The sequence below is a fragment of the Chiloscyllium punctatum genome, chromosome 12 (assembly GCF_047496795.1).
Source record: "Chiloscyllium punctatum isolate Juve2018m chromosome 12, sChiPun1.3, whole genome shotgun sequence".
NCBI classification, from domain to species: domain Eukaryota; kingdom Metazoa; phylum Chordata; class Chondrichthyes; order Orectolobiformes; family Hemiscylliidae; genus Chiloscyllium; species Chiloscyllium punctatum.
In genome coordinates, this window is record NC_092750.1 from 101699757 (window position 1) to 101724653 (window position 24897).

General features: G+C 45.2%; 1 non-coding gene across 1 annotated transcript; it reads right to left on the reverse strand.

Moving 5' to 3' along the window:
- Positions 1 to 6888: 6888 nt before the first annotated feature.
- On the reverse strand, positions 6889 to 6970 carry trnas-gcu (transfer RNA serine (anticodon GCU)). The gene has a single exon. It is a non-coding gene; the product is annotated as a tRNA-Ser (tRNA).
- Positions 6971 to 24897: the final 17927 nt, after the last annotated feature.

Here is a 24897-nt window from a genome sequence, read left to right on the forward strand (position 1 = left end):
AGTCAATTACTGATCCAACCTGCTATGTCTCCCACAATTCCATTCCTCCGTATTTTGTATAATAGCCTACTGTGGGAACCTTATCGAAAACCTTGCTGAAATCCATGTACAGCACATCAACCTGCTTACTCTCCTCCACCTGCTTGGTCACTTTGTCAAAAAACCCATAAGATTCGTTAGGCACGACCTATCCTTTACAAAGCCGTGCTGACTGTCCCTGATCAGATTATTCTTTTCTAGATGATTATAAATCCTATCTCTTAGAACCTTTTCCAACGCTTTACCAACAACTGAAGTGAGACTCACTGGTCTGTAATTACCAGGGTTGTCTCCACTACCCTTCTTGACAAGGGAACCACATTTGCTATCCTCCAGTCCTCAGGCACTATTCCTGTAGACAATAATGATTGTTAGATCAATGGCACAGGCTCGGCAATCTCTTCCTTTGCTTCCCAGAGGATCCTAGAATAGATCCCATCCGGCCCAGAGGACTTGTCTATTTTCACACTCTGCAGTATTTCTAATACCTCTTCCTTGTGAACCTCAATCTCTTCGAGTCTAGATGCAAGTATCTCTATATCTTCCTCGCCAACATTTTTATTTTCTATTGTGAACACTGTCGACAAATATTTATTTAGTGTTTCCCATGTCTCCTCTGACTCCACACACAACTTCCCACTATTATTCTTGATTGGCCCTAATTTAACTCTCGCCATTCTTTTATTCCTGACATACCTATGGAAAGCCTTAGGGTTAATCCTGATCCTATCCGCCAACAACTTCTAATTTCTCCTCCTGGCTCTCATGTCTCCTCCCCGGCTCTTCTGAACTCTCTTATTAGTTCATGCAGGGAAACGATTCTGTCTGCTGCACATCATTCTACTTCGAAATATCAGGCAGTATTTCATATTGATTACTGTAAACGTTAACCTTTAACAAGCCATGACAGTGAAATCACTGAATCCTCATCACTATACGACCAGGGAAGATTTCTATTAACATCACCCTGGACACCATGAAATTCGCCATTCTATTCTCCCATCCTTCTGTGCGTGATCCCCTCGGCCCTATTCCGGTCTTGTTGGTTGGTTTACAATACTGAGGCTATCCAATCATCTTTGTATTTCAGTTTCTAAAGGATGAGACCTTCTCCCTGAGCTGGCAATGTGCTTGCTCAGTGGTGATATCAATGTCCGTGAAAACTAGAAAAGTGCTTGAAATAGGCCATTCCTGTTTTTTATTCCAAGAACTTGAGGCAAACCGTTCGGCTGGACAGGAAATAGCGGGCGTGAGCAGTGACCAAGTTAGTATAAACTCCAGAGTAATGGGGAAACAATGGGCAAGGAACACTGGGACGGGAGGGTCTGAATGCTTCCTTTCTTTCCTGTAACCAGACATTGGTGTTGAGCTCTGAAATGGGACAACATCAGACCAGTCGATGAAATCTTACTTTCTCCTTGTTTTCTCCAGAGGCCTGTGTCACACTTGGGGAAATGTGTCTGCGTGCTTCAGTCTATGGGTAAAAATGGGGTTCAGTTCCCATCTCAAACTTTAATCCCATTTATTATGTTTTACGAGATTAAAACGTTACAGAGAAATTAGCATTCAGGTGAAACGTCAGAGCTTACAGTTTTACAGACCAAGTACTGGGAAATGAAATGAAGGGACCCATTTCCGTGCTCTAAACACACGGTAATTCACTCATTTTTGAGGGGAAACATATCTGCAGTGACATAATTCCAAAAACTGTGTTATGAAGAAACGGTGCAACTGCTTCTGCCCTCATCCCTGGTGGTCTAGTGGTTAGTATTCTGCGCTTTAACTGAGTGGCCTGGTTTCTGAAAACGAAACGTGCCTATGAGCAATGTATTGGGCTATTCCAGGATTGCCTTCTCTGACAACGTGGGACATGACTGATGTTCTCTATGATATGGAAGTGTCAGTGTTTGAGTTAAGTTGACAAAGTTAAAAATTACACAATATCTGAGCAGAGTCGAGCGAGTTTATTTGGAAGCACTAGCTTTCGGAGAGCCGCTCCTTCATCAGGTGGGTGTTTTTCTGCAGAAACTTCGTGTGTGTGTCAACATGCGCGATCTTTTGGAAGATCATCTGGACTTTAACCGACCGTTCGTGGTGTCGACGGTACCCATGACTTGGAGGTATTGGTGTTCGACTGGGGTGGATACATTTAATAATCACACAGAGCCATTTTAGATTCCAACAGTTGACAAACACCTGATGAAGAAACAGTGCATGGAACACTGGTGCTTCCAAATAACTCTGTTTGATACAATCTGGTGCTGTGTGATTTTTACTCTGACAGCTCTTGGTAATTTTTAACTGGTCGAAGACAGTGAAAGAATTTTCGTTCGTGGAGATGAAAATTTCAAATATTACCCACCTCAGCATAACAAAAATGAGTAGGTTGGATGTGTGATGAATCTCCACAATGCGCTTGCGCAAAGTAAATGTTGAAGTTACAACCGCCTGATCCGTAGCCAGCTATACAAATGGTTGTACCACGGGCCAGATGCACAGCTGAGATTTTACACGCGGCAGAGCTGTGGTGTTAACAAGGACATGAGCAATAGCAGGAACAGTCACAAGGTGAACAAAGAACCAAGATAATCACCATCATTCATTCACTTCAAATTATCTTAAAAAACAAGACCATTCACAATCTGATCAGCCAATCAATGAGGTCACTGCTGATCTTGGAAATTGCAACTGACTTTGCTGCGTTTTCACCATAATTTGAGGTAAACTCCAGCCTAAACATAACATCGCATATTCCCATTAATTTTCAGTTTAAGATTAAGTTAATGACCTGTCCGTACTTGCAGGAAATGAGTGAAAACGTCCTTCCGGTGATGTAATCAAGTCCAGAGTCGGCCAGAAAAGAAAAGACAAAGACATGAAACAACACTCCCATTTCTCTCTGTACCAATGCGTTTTCCTCAGTTGAATATTTTCAGGACTTGTCTTTACTATCTAAAGAATTAATTATTTTTCCGGGAAAGATTCTTCATAAATCAATTAACATCTGAGGTGTTGAAACATATTTTACTTTAGATTAAAATAGTTGAATATCTTTTCCCAAAGCCCAATGTCCCAATCCTCCCTCCTCCTCCATGTAAATACAAGCTGTTCCAGGTGATATTGGAGCTCCCAACCTGACGTTCCAATGCTCCTTGCTGCTCCATGTCAATAGAAGCGGCTCTACTTGAAGTTGGAGCTCCCAGTCTGATGTCCCAATGCTCCCTGCTCCATGTCGGTAGAAGTGGTGCAGTTCAGGTTAGACCTACCACTCTGATGTCCCAATGCTCCCTGTTCCATGTCAGTAGAAGTGGTGCAGTTCAGGTTAGACCTACCACTCTGATGTCCCAATGCTCCCAGCGGCTACATGTCATTAAACGCTGATCCTTGTGAGGTTGGAGCTCCCAGTCTGATATCCCAATGTTCCCTCCTCCATATCAATATAAGCAGTCCATTTGTGGTTGGATCTATCACTCTGATGTCCCAATGCTCCCTGCTGCTACATGTCATTAAAAGCTGATCCAGGTGAGAGTGGAGATCCCAGATGGATCTCGCAAAGCTTCCTGCTCCATGCCAACTGAAGCTGCTCCAAATGAGGTTAGATCTTGCATTCGGATCTCCCAATGCTCCCTACTGCTCCATGTCAATAGAAGCTGCTCCATGTGTGGTTGGAACTCCCAGACTGATGTCACAATGCTCCCTGGTAACATCAAAAGACGCTGTTCCAGATGAAGTGGGAACTCCCATCCCTGGCACCTCACATACTTCTATACCATCATAGAAATACTGCCCACTGAACATTTCTACCACTGGAGCCATTGATGGAATATCCGCATCATGAGAACATAATATTATTTTTAGTCACCACCGAATCATTATTTCCAAAAGTCATTCTTCCTTATACCTTATTTAGCATGTGCATACTGCAGTCAATCCGAAGTAAGATAATGGTGCTAATTGATGTATGCTTAATAAAAATTACATCCTATTTTTCATGTTGAGTAACTGCGACTATGCAAGGACAATGTTTATATTGAAATCACACTTTTATTCCAGGTGAGAGAATGTCGTTAGCATTATTTAAAATGAACTTGTTCTCTGTGTAAAATGATAAAATAGATCTCAATTTCAAAACTAAATTGCTAACGTTGTCATCCATCTTGAAATGTGGTGTCTTTTTCTTTCAACCAGACGGCTATTATAACGAAAAGTCTATTCATGATATCCGTATAAAGACACTTTAAATCGCAAGGTTTGTGAAGGTTTGTAGCTCAGGTTGAGGTTTAGGGTGTAGGTTTGCTCGCTGAGCTGTAGGTTTGATATCCAGACGTTTCATTACGTAGCGAGGTAACATCATCAGTGGCGACCTTCAAGTGAATCGAAGCTGTTGTCTAGCGCTTTCTATATATCTTTCTCCTGGATGGGGTTCCTCGGGTTTGTGGTGATGCCATTTCCAGTTTGTTTTTTGCGGGGTTGATCGATGGCATTTCGATCTATGTGTTTGTTTATGGCATTGTGTTTGGAGTGCCATGCCTTTTGGAATTCTCTGGCATGTCTTTGCTTAGACTGTCCCAGGATCAATGTGTTGCCCAAGTCGAACCGGACTACCAAAAATCCATAAACTGGCAGCCCCGCTCAGACCCATAGTCTCATTACTTGGAACACCAACATACAGACTGGCCAAAGAACTACACGCAAGTCTGAAATACCTCACAGAAGAGTCGCAGCACTCCATCCACTCCACCTAGGAATTCCTAAAAATCATCAAAAACACCAAAGTGGAGGAAGAGGAAGCAATGATCTCATTCGACATAACAGCACTGTTCACCTTCATCAACATCGACCTGGCAAAGGAAACACTTACCACACTTTTAGAAGAGACAATCACAGACGCACCAACAACCATCAATCACATTACCAACGAAAACATCATGAAGTTAGTGGATTGTGCCTCACCACCCACTTCATCTTCAACAACATAGTCTACAAACAAACCAACGGCGCACCCATGGAATCTCCGCTATCAGGATTCATAGCAGAAGCGGTAATGCAAAGACTAGAACAAACAGCCCTACCAACAATCAAACCAAAAATCTGGGTCCGCTACATAGATGACACCTTTGTCATCACAAAACGAAACAAGATAGTAAAGACATTTTACATCATCAACAACACCCTCACAGGTATAAAGTTCACCAAGGAGGAAGAAACCGACAACAAACTCGCATTCCTGAACGTCACAGTAGAATGAAAGGACAACGGAGAACTACAAACCTGCATATACAGAAAACCGACAAACACTGAGCAAATACTTAACTACACCAGCAACCATCCCAGCACACACAAACGAAGCTGTATAAGAACACTATTCCAACGAGCCACCACACACTGCAGCACAGACGAACTTCTGAAGACACAGGCGAACCACCTATACAACGTATTCGAGAAGAACAGATACTTAAAATATACAGTGCGCAGATTCCTCAAGAACAAACCACGACAAGCAGACCAAACACAGCCAGAAACCCTAACCACCTTACCATACATCAAAGAAGTTTCAGAAATGACGGCCAGACTACTCAGACCCCTCGGAATCTCAGTCGCACACAAACCGACCAAGACTCTCAATCAAAAACTAACAAACTTAAAAGACCCAGTACAACCCATGGACAAAAACAACGTCATCTACAAAATTCCATGCAAGGACTGCCACAAACACGACGTAAGACAACAGGAAGAAAGTTAGCCACCAGGATATACGAACACCAGCTAGCCACAAAAAGACACGGCCTTCTCTCCCTCGTAGCCCTACACACGGATTAAAAATACCAGCATTTCGACTGGGACAACACATCTATCCTGGGACAGGCTAAGCAAAGACACCCCATAGAATTCCTAGAGGCCTGGCACTCCAACCACAATGCCATAAATAAATACATAGATATACATGCCATCTGTCAACCCCTCAGAAGACGAACAGGAAATGACATCACCACAAACCCCAGGAACCCCATCGAGGAGAAAGATACAAATAGAAATCAGGAGACGACAGCTTCGCTTCACTTGGAGGTCGCCACCTAGCCAAGTAATGAAACGTCTGAATATCAAAGCTACAGCTCAGCGAGCAAACCTACACCCTACATTTTAAATCATTTTTCATGTTTATGTTGCATGAATCTGCGGTTATTGATCCACAGTTTACTTTCACTCCCTACAGGTAACATGCTGATTTCTCCAGTTGTTCATGGTTCAATGTGATGCATCCAGTGTGTGCATAACGAGAGGGAGCTTGTTTCCCACATCTTGTGTTTATCTGTGCCTTATTTCCAGCATTCATCAATGGCGAGAGCAAGGGGCGAGGGCGAGACCAATGTGTAAGTCTTTCCGTGCCCATGCACGGCACCCACATTGGCAATTCTCCACTGTGCGTTTACAGCTAGTTCTCAGTGCCCCTAAACCCACGCCCTGCCCCTTTTGAAATATCTCCATTATTTTGTGCTGTCTCGCTGTGCTCTTCTCACCAGGATGCATTACTTCTCCTCAACGTCCTTCATATTTCATCTGACAAAACATTCATTAAGAATCCCTTTGCATAAACATGCACTTCGCAGCTCTCGGTATTTGATTTTCCTGGATGTCTTTCATACGAAAAAACGTTCTCAGCACTGACTTGAAAAAGAAAATCGCGTTTCTTTTCATTATCCCAAAGCAACCTCCATTTCAACGCAGTTTAGTTAAAAGGTACAAACTATTCTTTGAGATTTTGTAATCGCGTCAATGCATATAAACTGACAATTGGAGTTCCACCTTCAATCATCTGAAAACAGCACCATTGAAAGCCGTTGATGACAGCGACGAGAGTGGGATTCGAACCCACACGTGCAGAGCACAATGGATTAGCAGTCCATCGCCTTAACCTCTCAGCCACCTCGTCAGAGGCATCGGGTAGGCTATGACCTTATCAATAATTGAAATGCATAAATTATGCAGAGCAGCAGACATTTCTCCCGATTGTTGGTGAAATGAGAAATAACACAGTACGGTTCCAAGATGATGGTCTGACCCCTGGGTTGTGGGGCAAGTGCACTCCCACTGTCACACTATGCACACAGTGATCTGAACAAAAATGAGGAAATGAATATGTAACAAGGTCTATTGAATTCTGTGCAGATTTGAAGTCAACGGAATGAAGAACCCGAGACAGCAGGAGGTGTTCTTTCAATAAAGAGTTGGACAGAGCTCTTAAGGATAGTGGAATCAAGGGTTATGGGGATAAGGCAGGAACAGGATACAGATTGAGGATGTTCAGCCATGATCATAATGAATGGTGGTGCTGGCTCGAAGGGCAGAATGGCCTACTCCTGCACCTGCTGTCTATTGTCTATTAAACTGCCTGTCAGGAATTGTTTTCCAGACTGGAGGAGAGTGCATAGTGCTCAATATCATTATTCGGAACACCTAATTTCGGCTCAGATGTTTTTGACACGCACTTGTGAACAGAACAGACAATTTCAAAATCCGAAATAAGGCTAAACTGACAATTGAACTCAACAATGCAAAAACCTTGAGCTGTATCATTTTCCTGGGTCGTGCGACACCAAGTCACTGTATGATCACAGCAACACAGTGAGCAAGTGTCAGAAGGAAAATGAGTGCAGTGGCAGAGCGCATGCTGGGAATAGCAGTTGACACACGGGGAAGTGCATTTCCCACAACAGGAACACTTCCCAAACAGCGGACTGCGGTGGAAGAATTCAGAGGGGGTTTACACTTTGAAATTCGATGCCAGAGACACAATGGAGATCTGTCATTGAGTCTGTTCAAGATGAAGATTTTAAGATTTCTACAGATGCAAAACAAAATAAAAAGCTCATGGGTTAGTGAAGGCAAAAGATGAAATTGTACATTTCATCAATCTACCCATCTTTACAATGAGTACCTCACCACTTTCCTCACTCAGGGACTGAACCACTGGTGAAGATGATCATATAATCCCCGTTACTAGCAATGGAATCAGAGAAACTCGGTTTCCCAAACGTTAAGGTAAAACCAGGAATGTGGAGGTAAGCATTAATGTGTTGCTCCTGTGCTGAAGGTGACCAGTGCACTGTATCTCTGTTTCAGTATAGTGGGTGTGCTGTGCAGAAGTTTCAATTCTGAGCCTCACATGGAGCAGCTTTAATTTGTCGTCGTGTTGAGGGATACGGACAGAAGGTGATATTGAGCAAAGCTAAGTTTATGGGAAAATACCCGTGTTTGTGGATTGAGAAACAACGTTTTCTGGACAATGACTCCTTGATCAACAAACATACTGCAAGTATCTAAAACGTGAAGAAACATATGTGGAGAGAGAGCCGAAGGTGATTTTTCAGCAGATGGATAACGTTTCCCATGTGCCCTGCGTTAAATTCCGGGAAAATAGATGTTGAACTGGTTTCATGTTGCACAGTTTACACATGTTACACTGATGAGTCAATGAACATTCCCCACGTATCCTCGAAGACAAGGATTTCCTTTTCCATTTTAGGAGATCATTACAGCACTGAATTCCATGTGTGCATTTCATTATAACCGAAACAGTTGCAGCAAGACTTTTAAACTAAGATTTTGCTAAGATCTACTTGCATTGGTTGTCCAAAAAATTACATTCCATATTATGGTATGTTTGCAGATGAAGGCACTTTCTGATTCTTGAGCAATTATATTTAAGTTTTGTCAAAAAATTATCATTCGCCGTTCTCTCTTTCCCTTTCATTTTCCCGTTTTATATCCCGTATTTTATCAGTTTATCTTAAGTTTTCAATAATTTCAATCAATCTCGCTCCTGATTACCAATCCGAGAGAATGCCACAGTCTTGTCAATTTATATGCAGTGCCGCTGTAGGGCGCGGTGACCAAGTAGAAAGGCATTGGTCACGTGAACCAAATAAAAGGAGCCGGCTGGTGGAATCTGGCCGTTCCATCACAGTCATATTTAAAACCTTTAACATAATCTTTAGCCAAATCATATTGGCAGAAAACAAGAAAACAAAAACAAAAAAATTGCTGATGTTGAAAATCAAACAAAAACAGGCGTTGTTGGAATATTTCAGGACGTCTGGCAGCATCTGTGGAGAGACGGACCCAATGGATGTCAAACGTTAACTGTGATTCATCTGCACAGATGCTGCCAGCTCACCTGTGATTTTACAGCAATTTCTGTTTTTGTTTCAGATTGGCAGATTTTGTCGCAGTCCATAAGAACAGTGCTCATTAGAATCAAACAGACAGCATGGACCTGGTCGTGTGAAATGAGACAGCAATAATGAATGAGTGGAGAGTGTTGTACTGGAAAAGTACAGCAGGTCAGGCAACATCCGAGGAGCAGGAGAATGGACGATTTCGGCATAAGCCATTCATCAGGAATTAGGCTTGTGAGTCGGGCAGAGGAACAAAGCTGAAGCCAGGTACCAACTCGCAGGCACCTCCTCCTACAGACCACGATCACAAACTCTCCTCCCCTCACCAAACCATCATCTCCCAGACCAACCACAATCTCATCACCTCTGGGCATCTCCCATCCACAACCTTCAACCTCATTGTCCGTGAACCGCGCACTCCCCGATTCTACCTCCTTCCTAAGAATCACAAACCTGACTGCCCCAGTCGACATATTGTCTCATCCTGAGCCTGTCCCATCCGAATCATCTCTTCCTACATCGACACACTCCTCTCTTCCCAGTTCAGGAAATGCCCACTTACATTCGTGACACCCCTATGCACTTCACCTCCTCCAAGAATTTCGTTTCCCTAGCCCCCATCGCATCATCTTCACCATGGACATCCAGTCCCTGTACAAATCCACCTGCCATGACAGAAGTTTGCAAGCCTTCCATTTCTTAATCTCACACTATCCCAAACAGTACCTTTCCACCGACATCCGCATCCACTTGGCTGAACTGGTCCTCACAATCAACAACTTCTCTTTCCAATTCTCCCACTTCCTCTATTCACGCTGGTAGCCATGGGCACCACATAGGACCTAGCTATGCCTGCCTGTTTGTTAGATACGCGGAATTGTCCATCTTTCACAATTACACAGGCACCATCCTCCACCTGTTCCTCTGCTACATTGATGAATGTTTGGGTTCACTTGGTGCTCCAACGAGGAGGTTTCATTGCTCACCAACTTTACCAACACCTTCCACTCCGACCTCAAATTTATCCGGATCCTCTTGGCAACTTCCCTCACCTTCCTGGACCTCTCCATCACCGACTCTGGCAACTGACTAATTACAGACATATACTACAAGCTCACCGACTCCCACATGTATCTAGTCTATATCTCCTCCAACCCTATCTCGTGTAAGAACGCCATTCCTTATTCCCAATTCCTCCACCTCCAGCACATATGTTTCCAGGATGACCAATTTCACCTCAGAAAGAGCCAGTTGGTCTACTTCTTCCACGATCGCAAATTGCCTTCCCACGTGGTTGACAGTGCCCTCTGGTTCAACACCTCCATTTCACACACCACCACCCTTGAAGCCACGCCTCTCAACGCAACAAGGACAGAACCACCTGTTGCTCACCTTACATCCCATCAAACTCCGCATAAACGCATCATATTCTGCCACTGATGCCACCTCCAAACAGACACCATCACCAGAGATATATTTCGCTGCCCAGCCCTGCCAACATTCCGTAAAGACCATTCCCTCCATGACCCCCTCTTCAGGTCCATACATCCCCCCCAACCAGCCCACAACCCTCTCCTGGCATCTTTCACTGCCACCAAAGGAAGGGTGAAACGTGCACCCACACCACTCCCCTCACCTCAGCCAAGGCCCGAATGGATCATTCCACATCCATTAGAAATTCACCTTTACAGCGACCAATGTCATCGACTGAATCCGTTGCGCCCAGTGCGGTCTCCTCTACATCAGGGAGAGAGGAAACCTTCTTGCAGATCATTTCAGAGAACATCTCTGGGACACCCGCACCCACCAACTTCACCGTCCCGTGGCTGAATACTTCAACTCCCCCTCCTACCCCATCAAAGACATACAGGTCTTGGACCTCACCACTGCCAAACCGTTACCACCCAACGCCTGGAAGAGGAACACTACACCTACCGGCTTGGGACCCTAACACCACACGGGATAAATGTGAATTTGAACAGTTACCTCATTTCCCCTCCCCCAAGCCCAAGCCTTCAACTCGGCACCGTCCTCGCAACCCTTTCCATCACTGCTATTTCTGACCTATTTTCTTCTCCCTCCTATTCATCCATCTATTACTTTCCAGCTATTTCCCCTCAACCCCACACTATTTCCTTTTATCTCTCAGCCCCCACTCACAAGCCTTATTCCAGATGAAAGGCTTAAATCTGAAACCTGAATACTCCTGCTCCGCGGATGCTCCCTGATCTGCTGTGCTTTTCCAACATCACACTACCAACTCTGATCTCCAGCATCTGCAGTCCCTTCGAATTATCAATGACCTTAGAGTGAATATATTCCTCGATTGCAGAGATCACAGTGTGACTGAGTTTTCCATTTATTTTGGGTGAGGGCAGGCTGGATCTGAGACGAGCGATTAACATCTAAACAATGAGAATGGTATCAGATAGCGAAGTTAGGGCGGGCTGAAGTGAAGTGAAAAATTCTGTCAGAAGATGGGTCAGTACAACTGCATCACATCATCCAGACTGTAAAAGACACGCAGAAAGAGAAAATCAACTTCAGTGCAGGCACAATGACAGGTAAAGTGGAAAGGAGACAATACAACATACTGAGGTGCAGTGGAATTATTTATGCGAAAGGATTCGATATATAAGCTACACCTTTACATACGGACTGCCATCACATTGGAAAAAGGAATTTCCTGCAGTGTAACGGCGTCTTTTGCCTGTGACATCACAATGCTGAGAGACACTGACATAGTTTCTTCTGTAGCAGCGTGGCCTCGTAAAAGCATGATCGTCCCATTAACCAGAATTCAATACTTCAAAGCTCTCCCCTGCCCTGTACAACTTATTTGCTGCCCCTGTAGTCAGATCTCAATCGCTTGACTGTGTATCTTCTTCTGCTTCCTGCTTCATGGAAACACTTGAAACGTGAACAAATCCACTTTCCACTTTCACCAATTTTTTGCAACTCCCGAGTTGGCACAGGTACGAGTGACCGATTGGCCTTCTCGAGCGTTCTCACTCTGGTATGATCTGATTGATAAAGTGGACTGTGTCGGATCGGCAGAACGTCCCCACGCGGGACGATGCTGTTTATCCCATCCCCGTGGACTGAGCTGTCTCTAATGGCAGAGTATTCAGCCATTCCCCTCCACTTGCAGGCATTATGACGGGATGTAAATGCGGATATGCTCTGAAGCTTCCTCTCACGGGCACAGCCAGGTGCAAGAGCGCCGCTGAAACTTAGCAACTTTGATTGCGAACTTCCTCCAAATATCATTTATTTGAGAGAGAGAAAAACGTGCTGAGCTGGTGGGAAAGAGAGAAATGGGCTGTGGACTCTCTTCCCTCAGTAAAATTCAAAGCAGTGCATTTTTGTGCTGCCCATTTGATGTTCAGAATCAATCTTCACTGAACAATCCAGCAGAAAGGCTTTTGTTTCAGAGCCGTCGGTTTCTTTGCTGCAATCGGGCATCAGTTAACATCTGAGTCCCAAATGTCCCAGATGAAGCGGCTCCGTATGAAACTCTCACTCACTGAGAACCATCCCCACAGCCAGGGGCTGCGGGGCTGCAGACAGTCCAAAGCGGAAGGGAGGATTAAAAACGAGCCATTATTTCTCCCTCTGCCACTCTGTCACAGAGACAGGGAGAGGGACGGCAGAGACGGGTGACGTCATTCACGTGCCGACAGAAGCCGTTCAGCCCATCGAGTCCACAGTAAATCTCTATCGCTTGCTTCTCTCTGAGGTTATTCATCATCAGTGCTGCTTGTTCTAATAAGAGGGAACTGTATCTGTCTGGAAATGCTGTCTCCGACAGACCGAACCACATGTCATTCACGGCTGTTCATTTCACCGGAGGACCCTGCTGTGTGATACAGCCTGGGGAAGAACTGCAAGGCGGTAAAAACAATGACTGCAGATGCTGGAAACCAGATTCTAGATTAGTGGTGGTGGAAGAGCACAGCAGTTCAGGCAGCATCCAAGGAGTTTCGAAATCGACGTTTCGGGCAGAATCCATTCATTAGGAATAAAGGCAGTGAACCTGAAGCGTGGAGGAGGCTAGAGGAGGGTGGGGGTGGGGAGAATGTAGCGTAGAATACCATGAGTGATTGGGGGAGGGGATGAAGGTGATAGGTCAGGGAGGAGGGTGGAGTGGATAGGCGGAAAAGGAGCTAGGCAGGTAGGACAAGTCCAGACATGTCATGGGGACAGTGCTGATCTGGAAGTTTAGAACTAGGGCGAGGTGGGGGACGGGGAAATGAGGAAACTGTTGAAGTCCACATTTATGCCCTGGGGTTGAAGTGTTCTGAGGCGGAAGATGAGGCGTTCTTCCTCCAGGCCTCTGGTGGTGAGGGAGCGGCGGTGAAGGAGGCCCAGGACCTCCATGTACTCGGCAGAGTGGGAGGGGGAGTTGAAATGCTGGGCCACAGGGCGATGTGGTTGAGTGGTGCGGGTGTCCCGGAGATGTTCCTTAAAGCGCTCTGCTAGGAGGCGCCCAGTCTCCCCAATGTAGAGGAGACTGCATCGGGAGCAACGGATACAATAAATGATATTAGTGGATGTGCAAATAAAACTTTGATGGATGTGGAAGGCTCTTTTAGGGCCTTGGAGAGAGGTGAGGCAGGAGGTGTGGGCGCAGGTTTTCCAGTTCCTGAGGCGGCAGGGAAAGTGCCAGAATGGGAGGGTGGGTTGTAGGGGGGTGTGGACCTGACCAGGTAGTCACTGAGGGAACGGTCTTTGTGGAAGGCGGAAAGGGGTGGGGAGGGAAATATATCCCTGGTGGTGGGGTCTGTTTGGAGGTGGCAGAAATGACAGCGGATGATTTGGTTTATGCGAAGGTTTGTAAGGTGGAAGGTGAGCACCAGGGGCGTTCTGTCCTTGTTACGGTTGGAGGGTTGGAGTCTGAGGGCGGAGGTGCGGAATGTAGATGAGATGCATTGGAGGGCATCTTTAACCACGTGGGAAGGGAAATTGCGGTCTCTAAAGAAGGAGGCCATCTTGTGTGTTTTGTGGTGGAACTGGTCCTCCTGGGAACAGGTCCGGCAGAGGCGGAGGAATTGGGAATAAGGGATGGCATTTTTGCAAGAGGTAGGGTGGGAAGAGGTGTAATGCAAGAGGTAGGGTGGGAAGAGGTGTGCAAGAGGTAGGGTGGGAAGAGGTGTGCATCGGGTCAAATCCCTGTCACATACGTGACTGTTGTTCTCATGTTTATTTTTTCTCTACGTGTGCTGAAGTAACACAGTGAGGGAGCAATTACTGTTGTCAGACATACATGTAGGGGCGTATTAAATACTGAAGTTGTGAGATTTGAGCAGTGTTTATTAACATAGACCATTCAGTGTTCGAAACTCTGGCTCAGGAATTTGACAGAGAGCGAATTTGAGCAAAGGTTGAGCCAGGGCGTTCACCCCATGACGTAACACGAGTTTCTGCGGTTGCTTTATTGTTCACCTCATTTGTGTGTTTTGCATCATTGAGGATTTTGAAGTTGTTCCCTCTATAGAAAAGGCCTGTGCTTTTGCAACATTGTACAAAAGATGCAGTACAATAACAGCCGATGCTAATTCTGTCTACATATCCAGATATTGATCCCTGGAAACAGCATTGTGCACTCTCCTCGAGTCTGGAAAACAACTTCCTCACATATAATGTTATATTCTCGCTCTCATGGCACTTTTCATTCCATCGGCTTCTGTTTTTCACGGAATCCGATTCAATGGATCTTGTCACTGTGTGTGTACATGTGTCAATGTATGTCTGCCTCTGTGTGTGCATGCCTGTATGTCTGTGTTGGTGTGTGTCGGTGTGTGCATGTCTCTGTGCATCTCTGTGTGTCTGTGTGATAATATGTGCTTGTTTTGTGTGTGTGCGAGTGATTGTGTGTCTCTGTGTATCAGTGATTCTGCGTGTGTGTGAGGAGTTTGGGTGTCTGTGTGTCGGGGGCTTGTAAGGGAGTTTTCTATGTGTCAATGTGTGTATGCCTCTGTCTGTTTGCCAGTGTATGTGCATATCAGTATGCATTTGTGTACCTGTGTGTGTGTGTCTGTGTTTCTGTCTGTGTGTTCCTTTGTGCATGTATGTACGTACATGTGCTTTTTGCGTGTCTGCATATGTGTTAGTTGTGTGTCTGGCTGAGTGTGTCTGTCCGTGTATGAGAGTAAATGTGCATTTGTGGGGAGGGTGGGTGTCTATGTGTGTTAGTGTGCATGTTTGTTTGAGTGTGTATGCCTGTCTGTGTGTGAGTGTGTGTGTGTGTGGGCAGTGTGGGTGTCTCTGTGTGGGGAGTGTGGATGTTTTCGAGCGTGGGAAGCATGGTTGTCTTTGTGTTTGTGTATGTGTGTGTCTGTGTGTGTGTTTCTGTGTCTGTGGGTGCGTGTGTGCCTGTGTGTGTGTTTCTGTGTCTGTGGGTGCGTGTGTGTCTATGTCAAAGAGTGTGGTGCTGGAAAAGCACAGAATTTCAGGCAGTATCCAAAGAGCATGAAAGTTGGAATTTCGAGCATAATCTCATCATTAGTAACGAGGCTTGTGGACCATGTGGGCCGAACGATCAATGGAAGGGGATGGTGCTTGGGTAAGGCAGCTGGGAAGGAGACAAATAAATGATGGTGGAGTGAAGGTGATAGGTTGGAGCAAAGAGTGAAGTGGATAGTGGGAATGAAGACGGACAGGTAGCACAGTTCAAGAGGGAGGTGCCGAGTTGGAAGGATGGATCTGGGATAAGTTCTGGTGGGGGGTTGGAATGAAGAAACGAATGAAATCTGTGTCTGTGTGTGTTCTGCGGGTGTGTGTGTGTGTCTGTGTGAGTGCATGCGTATGTGTGCATGTATGTATATATATCTGCATGGTTGTAAGCATATTGTGTGCGTGTGTGTGTGTCATGGGCGTGTGTATGTCTCTTTGTGTGTGTGGCTCTCTGCATCTCGGTGTGTGTCGCGAGTGTGTGTGTGCGATTGTAAGTGCGTGTGTAGGGTGGCTATAGGTATGTGAATCTGTATGTGAGTGTCTGTGTACAGCTGTATATGTCTGTGTGCAAGTGTCTCTGTGTGTGCACGCGTTTGTAGTGTGTGTGTAAGTGTGTGTGGCGGTGGCTATGAGTATTGTGTATCTGTGCATGAGTGTCTGTGTGCAGCTCTATGTGTGTACATGCCTGTGTGTTTGTGCGTGTTTGTAGTGTGTGTGTGTGTGTGTGTGTGTGTGTGTGTGCGTATATGTGTGTTGTTGGTGCTCTCAGTTTGGATGGTGCTGTGAGCTGATACATTCCCTCTGTCCTTCCGAAACTGAATCCCTATGATTTTCGCCCTCCATTACTACCTGTACAGAGGGATGGGGAGACCAGCAGAGACTGAGAGCGACAGAAAGCTCAGCAAGTCTGTCACCATCTGTGGGCAGAAATGGAAGTTAATGTTTTGGGTTGAGTACCCCTTCCTCAGAAACTCATGTCAGGGGGATAGTACATCACATTAACACCACAGTGACTGCCAGACTCGCCCTACACTGATACACACAGATAAACACACACGAACACAGAGACATAGAGACACTCACTCATACACTGACACTAATACAGGCATGGAGTGTCTGTCAGTAAATCTCTTGCTCCGGTAACTTTGTCAATATATCACTTGGACTCTGGTATGTGTCAGTTTTTTTCAGTCTGTTCATGGTGAGTATTTTCGTAATGTGCTTGTTCACACTAGTGAGAGAGTCAGTCCGTATGAGTGGAGAGTGATTGTAGGACAATTTCATTGCTTGCCGAAACCAAACCTGGAAGAATTGTAAAGTGTGTGGAGGACAGTGTGGAACTCCAAAAGGGCAGTGACAAATTGGTGTAGTGTTCTGTTTTATGGCAGATGAGCATCAATGCAGAGCAGTGTGAGATGATGCACTTTGGTAGGAATAACATTGACAGACAATATAAAATATCTGTACAGTTATAAAAGGGCTGCAGGAGCACAGGATGCTGGATATATATGAGGACAGATTATTGGACATGGCAGGACAAGTGAGGAGAGCAGTAAATGTCACAGATTATTTTCAGTATTTGAGCTTTTTACAGGAGTAGGTATAGGAGGGAGCCTCCGTGCTCCCTTCCTGGGAGGTTATGGTGACGATGTGTTGTGAGCCCACCCTCTGGCCACCGAGATGGTGGAGTTTCCATTTATACCAGCTCTACACAAAAGAGAGATGGCATCAGGGCCACGGCTTCTAAGTTGTGCCGGGGGAAACGGAACTGCCAGTGGGTTTAAAGTGAGAATTGCCCTTCACTGAACATTGCTCCTTACACGTTAGGTGAGATGTGGATGTTTCAGAATCTCCACACGAGGCATCCCGGTCCTCTCCAACTCGTAGCACGGTCCTCCCCATGTGGTGGTGGCATGAGGGAGCAGATATCGGGCACTCCACCATCCGGCTTGACCATTTCTGTCCTATTCCAGGCTGTTTCTCCTGGAATCGTGTAAAGGAAGGGAGGGAGGGAAGGTTGCAGTGGGTGGCCCTTCTCTTAGTTCTGGTGTAGTTGTGGCAGGGGAAATGGTGAGGTGTCAGGAGGGAGTTAGTCCATAGTGTTACGGCCATGTTGCGTTATTAGTGTGGGTGGTATAGTGGAGGGAAATTAGGAGAGAGAGAGAGAGAGAGAGAGGGAGAGAAGGTGCAAGAGTGAGAGTGGTGGAGCATGAGTCTAGTTCGGTGGTCGGTGCTATAACAAATATACAGTGAGTGCGAGGGAGCAGAGAGAATAGAGTGACCCTTACCCTGACAGAGTGGGTAAGGTTATTGATGCTTGTCCTGTATTGCTGGACATTTCCTCAGAACGCAGATACAGCACTGAGCTGGGTGGTGAGCTCGGACAATGCTCAGGGGGTCTGGTGGTGTGGGTCCCTATGGGAAGAGAATGGTCTAACTCTGTACTAGCCCATCCACCAGGTCTTCCAAACCCCTGTCCAAAAAACCGTGTTGTAATTGTCCCTTATCTGCCATGCTCAAGGTAAACAGTGCAGGGCAACTTCTAACTAAGAAAGCTCAACCGTCTGCCCATTGGCCTTTTGAAGATGGCACCAGTGCCAGAGATCACGGAATATCCATGGGCATCCGAGCGATGCTGAGTACCTCCAGCCATGATGGGTGTGAGAATCGGGCTGGTATTGAATAAGAGGGACACCATGGGGTGGAGTGGGTAGTTAATGAGGTGAGTTTGATAAGGTAACACCAGAAACTTGCTCAGACTCGTACAGACAATCCATCTGTCACATTCAATGAAAACGTCACTGAGACAAATTATTCTTAGATTCAGACCAGTGAGTCATAGATTCTGTTGAAACCACTAACAGTCACAAAGCTGCAGTTGCTTGTACAATGCTCTCCATCACAGAGAAGAACATAAACTTGACCTACCCTTGGGAAATAAGGTAGGGCAGGAGATTGAGTTATCAGTGGGGAAGCACTTTGGAACAAGTAATCATAATTCTATTAGTTTTAAAACAGAGATGGAAAAGGATGAAGTGGATCTAAAAGATAATTTTTTAAATTGGAGGAAGGCTAATTTGATTATATTAGGCAAGAACTTGGATAGGGTAAATGGACAAAGTCTTTTGCCTGGGGTCCGAGAGTCCAGAACGAGAGGGTATAGGTTTGGGGTGAGAGGGGAAGGATATAAAAGTAACTGAAGGGACAATATTTCACACAGAGTGTGGTACGTGTGTGGACTGAGCTGCCAGAGGAAGTGGTGGAAGTTGGTACGATTGCAACATTTAAGAGGCATTTGGATGAGTGCATGAATAGGAAGGGTTGGGAGGGAAATGGGCATGACGCTGCCAGGTGGGATTGGATTGGGTTGGGATATCTAGTCGGCATGGATGAGGTGGACCGAAGGGTCTGTTTCCATGCTGCACATCTCTATGACACTATGACTCTAACTTCCAAACTGGATTGGAATCGATATTCACAGATAAGGGACCAGCTCGGAAGTGGGAAGCCTTCAAAAATGAGATATCAAGAGCCCAGAGACAGTATGCCCCTTTTAGGGTGAGGGGTAAGGCTGGAAGATGTAAGGAATGCTGGCGGATTGGAGAAATTGATGGCCTAGTCACGGGTAAGAGGGATGCCAATGTCATGTAAGGATATCAGGAGTCGATGTTTTTACAGTATTCATTCACGGGATGAGAGTATAACTGGCTTAGCCTGCATTTATTACCCATCACTAATTGCCAAGAGGCAGTTAACAGTTAACCATATTGTTGTGGGTCTGGAGTCACATGTAACCTAGACCAGGTAAGGATAGCTGTTTGCTTCCTTCAAGGGCATCAGCGAACTAGTTGGGTATTTCAAACAATCAAAACTAGATATATCATCGTCATCAGCCTCTGAATTCCAGATTTATAGTGACTGTCGAGAAGAGTCTATCGCCAGTAAAAGTATAATTAAAAGGGAAATCCGGAGGCCAGAAAGGGGGCTTGAGATAGCTTTGACAAATAGTGTTAAGCAGAATTCAAAGGTACTGTACAAACACATTAAGGACGAAAGAGTAACACGGGAGAGTTTTGGGTCACTTAAAGATCAGCAAGGCTTCCGATGTGCAGAACAACAGGAGATGGAGGCGATACTAAACAAGCACCTTGCATCAGTATTTACTGTGCAGAAGGATATGGAAACTAAGGAACTTCCGAAATTGACAGTGACATCTTGAAAAGTATCTGTATTACAGAGGAAGAGATGCTGGAGTTCGTAAAGCCTGTAAAGATGGAAAAGTCCCCAGGACCTGATAAGCTGTCACCTCGAACTCTGTGGGAAGCTAGGGAAGGGATTGCTGGGTCACATGCTGAAATACTTGTATCATTGATTCTCACAGGTGAGGTGCCAGAAGATAGGAGGTTTGATAACGTGATGTCATTACTTTAAAAACATTAAGAAGGATGGTAAGGGAAAGCCGGTGAGCCTGACGTCAGTGATGGGCAAGTTGTTGGTATGGATGATGAGGCACAAGGTCTGCATGTATTTTGAGTGGCAAGGGCTGATACGGAATCGTCAACGTAGCTTTAAGCAAAGCAAATGGTGTCTCATGAAATTGACTGAGATTTTGTGAAGAAACTGACTAAGAGGATTCATTGAGGCAGAGGTGCACATTGCGATATAGACTTCATTAAGGCATTTGACAACGTTCTCCATGGTAGACTGGTTAACTAGGTTAGTTCACATGGAATGCACATGGAAAACTAGCCATGTGGATAAAAAATTGGCTCGAAGGTAGGAGATAGAGGGTGGTGATGGAGGATTGCTTTTCGAACTGGTGGGTTGTAACCAGTGGTGTGCGACAAGTATCAGTGCTGGGTCCACTGTTTTTCATTATTTATATAGATCATTTGGATGTGAACACAGCAGCGATAGTTGGTTAGTTTGCAAATGACACCAAAACTGATGTTGTTGTGGACACACAGAAGGTTTACGTCAGAGTACAATGAGATCTTGATCAGGTGGGCTGATCGGCTGAGGAGCAGCGAATGGTGTTTAGTGCAGATAAATGTGAGGCACTGCATTTTGGAAATGCAAATCAGGACAGGATGTAGACACTTAATGGTAAGGTCCTGTGGAGTGTTGATGAACAAAACGGTTTTGGAGTGTAGGTTCAAAATTCCTTGAAAGTTGTGTTACAGTTCGATAGAATTCGGTAGAAGCCATTTGGCATGCTTGCCTTTATTGGTCAGTACTTTGACTATATGAATTGGGAGGCCATGCTGCTGCTGTACAGCACATTAATTCGGTTATTTTGGAGTATTGTATTCAATTCTGGTCTCCCTCCTATCAGAAAGATATTGTGAAACTTGAAGGGAGACAGAAAAGATTTTCAAGGATGTTGCCAGGATTTGAGCTAGAGGGAGAGAGTGAGTAGGTTGGGGTGATTTTTCTTGGAGTATGAGAGGCATATGTAGGGTTAATAGGCATATCTCTTTCGCAAAACCAGAGGGCATGGATTTCAGGTGAGACCCAAGGACCAACATTTTCTAAAACAGAATGGTGCATGTGTGGAATGAGCTACCAGTGGAGGTGGTGGTGCCTGTTATGATTACATTTAAAAGGCATTTGGATGGGTACATGAAGAGGAAGGGTTTACATCGAAATGTGCCAAGTGCTGGCAAATGGGACTAGTTTAAGTTGGGATATCCCATCGGCATGGACAAGTTAGACTTAAGGGTCTGTTTTCTGTGCTGTACATCTCCGAGAGTCTATGATTCTGTCTGAACTCACACCAGTATACTATTAATTCAGCATTGCCGGAAATACCAGCCTATGTTATTTGATGCTATCGAAATGTCTTCACTTCAACATTTTTAAACATGCGAACACATCCTTCCACAACACTGACTCTGAGTCTCTCTCCATCCGTCTATTTCCCAAATCCCTCCCATTTGTTGCGATATAAACTGTTGGTATTTAAACTTAGCATCAGCTTTCAACATTAAGCAGCTTAGAAACAATGTTCAAAAAGCATAGCGTGTGTTTTATTTGACTTCCCGGTGTCCTGCTCTGTGCTCCATGTTGGATAGTGGACTTTCAGCAGTTTTGATGCACACCTTTCTAACTTGCTCTGCGCCGATCAATTGAACGCCTGTGGTAATCACTCTCTACTGATCATGTGCTCAGTAATACAAGGAATCGCTTGCACTGTTACTGATCCAGAAGAGCCTTCTCAATAGCACTTGAGTGACATTTAACTTAATTCTAGTTTTGGAATGTTCGTGGGAAAGCTGGGGACGGTTTCCTGGAGGCTGTGCTTTAAGCTGCTGTGAAAATTCAGGAAGACCAGATGCTTTGGTGATCCAACTCTGGATGATTCATGGTGACTGCAGTGACAGCATCTGCAACATGACCATCAAAAGGAGCAGAGACTGCAGAGTGGGGAATATCTTAAAAATGGAATGAGGGAATCACAATCAGATCAGAGAATAACTGCCTCCTATTCCTGTGTCCCAGTCTCGAGCAGTTGAGTGATGGTCTCCTGTTCCTGTGTCCCAGGCTCGAGCAAACAGGTGACGGCCTCCTGTTCCTGTGTTCCAGTCTCGAGCAGTCGAGTGACTCGCTTCTGTTCCTGTGTCGAAGTCGAGAGCAGTTTAATGACTGGCTCCTGTTCCTGTGTTCCACTTTCCGCCTGCTGCCCCTGATTAACAGGCTCCAATAACTGTGTGCTATCCTCCTGCTGCCCTTCAGTAACATGCTCCAATAGCTGTGTGCTCTCCTCCTGTTGCCCCTGAATAACAGGCTCCAATAGCTGTGTGCTGTCCTCCTGCTGCCCTTCAGTAACAGGTTCCAATAGCTGTGTGCTCTCCTCCTGTTGCCCCTGAGTAACAGGCTCCAATAGCTGTGTGCTGTCCTCCTGCTGCCTTTCACTAACAGGTTCCAATAGCTGTGTGCTCTCCTCCTGTTGACACTGAATAACAGGCTGCAATAGCTGTGTGCTGTCCCCCTACTGCCCCTGATTAACAGGCTCCAATAGCTGTGTGTTATCCTCCTGCTACCTTTCAGTTACAGGCTCCAATACCTGTCTGCTAACCTCCTCCTACCCCTGAGTAACAGGCCCCAATAGCTGTGTGCTCTCCTTCCGCTGCCCTGTGTAACAGGCTCCAATAACTATGTGCCCTCCTCCTGAGTAACAGTCTCCAATAGATGTGCGCTCACACCCTGCTGCTCCTGAGTAACAGTCTCCAATAGCTGTGCCCTCCTCATGCTGCTCCTGAGTAACAGGCACCAATAACTGTGTGCTATCCTCCTGCTGCCCTTCAGTTACAGGCTCCAATACCTGTGTGCTCATACTCTGCTGCTCCTGAGTAACAGGCTCCAATATCTGTTTGCTCTCCACCTGCCGCTCCTGAGTAACAGGCTCTAACAGCTCTGTGCTCATCTGCTGCCTCCTGTGTAATGGAACTGAAGGACTGAATGGCCTTTTCACATTCCATTCAGTTCGTATTGACTGAAAATCTTTCTGCTGTTTTTGTAAAATACCATCAAAATCAGAATGTTGCATTTATATTTTATGTCTCATTAACTTAGCAATCGTGCTAACTGACTCTGCTTTTGTTATACTGGTCTGAGAAGCTGAACGAGTAACAGTTTCAAGAGGCTGATCAGTTCCTCCTGTCCCTCTGTAACAGGCCGAAAGGCTTATGTCTTCCTGTGTCTCGATAGAAGGCACTTGGGGACAGAATTGTTTCTCCCTGTTCCTGAGCAGCAATTTCAGTGCGCTGAATGGTGCCTCGAAGTTATGAAATGGTTTGATACCAGGGCATTTCAAACTACGAGCAGCATTACTCAAGTATCTAGAAACTTCCCTACAAGGTGTTATATGCATCTGATCTGTTATTCTATCCCTGTTTCCTTTTTACAAACAGGATGGAACATATACAATCCTACAATGTTCCAGCAATACTCCTACATACAAGGAAGAAAGATTAAAAAGATTGAAAGATTTATGATCTATCCCTCGGCAACAGTCATCCACTCAATCCAGACTGAGTAAATGTTCCCTTTTATTGGGATGTGTAAAATGAGGTAAGGAACTGGTTAACTGAAGCTGTTTGTTTGGTGACTGTGATTAATGTCAGTCTCCAGAGATTGTACTTATCCCAGTGGAGGGTTTACATATTTTAATGATAAAATGGACACCGTTAAATGTGTTATCCCATAGTATGAGTGGGTGTATCGCCGACAGCACTCACAGGGATCAGCAGCTGCAGAGACAGGAGAATGGGAGATCTGACTCTGAGAACTTTAGACTGGAATGTAACAACAATGGACAGGAGTTTCTCCTCTTATGCATGGTTTCTTCCTACATATCATTCCTGGCCATTACCATTGAGGATCGAATATGGACTTTACATTATTCAATATTTTTATTATCCTGCCCTGGCTATTATTGGTGTACCTGGTAAGTTTCACTGTCCATTTATTATTTGCATTAATCATGTGTGACTGTATTATTTTTCTTTACATTTACTCTACTGTGTAAACATTCACTCTCCAAACCACCACTTACAACTTTCCTTCTTTCGTTCTGGCGCTGTGCCTTGTCGGTTGACCTACTCAGTTTCAGCTATGGAACACAATTCATTGTATCACAGCCCTAGTTCAATATTGAAAGCTTGGAGGTCACTGTCTTCTGTTCTGGTTACAAACACCATTTCGTTCCTCTGACTTCATCTCATCCCTGGCCATAATCTGAGGCTGAAACAGACGAGTCACAACTATGGTGATCCCTTTGTCCAAGAGCTGATTCCGAACCCATATCTGAACCATTCCTATTTGTAATTGTTAACGTCTCCTGAATATACTTCACTGGCTTATTCTATCCGCGATTTGAACCCTGAGCTATGAAATGTAGTCTTAATGATCCCAATAATCTGCTGCTGACACTCCCAAATTCAAACCTACAAATCTGAGTCGGCATTCCAAGGCTCGGTTCTCACCTCACACCAAAATCCCATCATTTCTTTAAGGATCGATTTATATTTTTGCTGGGTCTGGCAATGCCTTTAATTTAATATTTTGAACCACATCGTTTCCTCTGTCTGTGGCACAATCCTCAGTGTCTCTGTATTGATTACCCAAACCCTTGTCACTTGTTCTCATTTAAACTGATTCCCTCCATGTGTGTTCTCTCTCAAACAATTTTCATATTTATCGCCACCAAAACACACACATACGC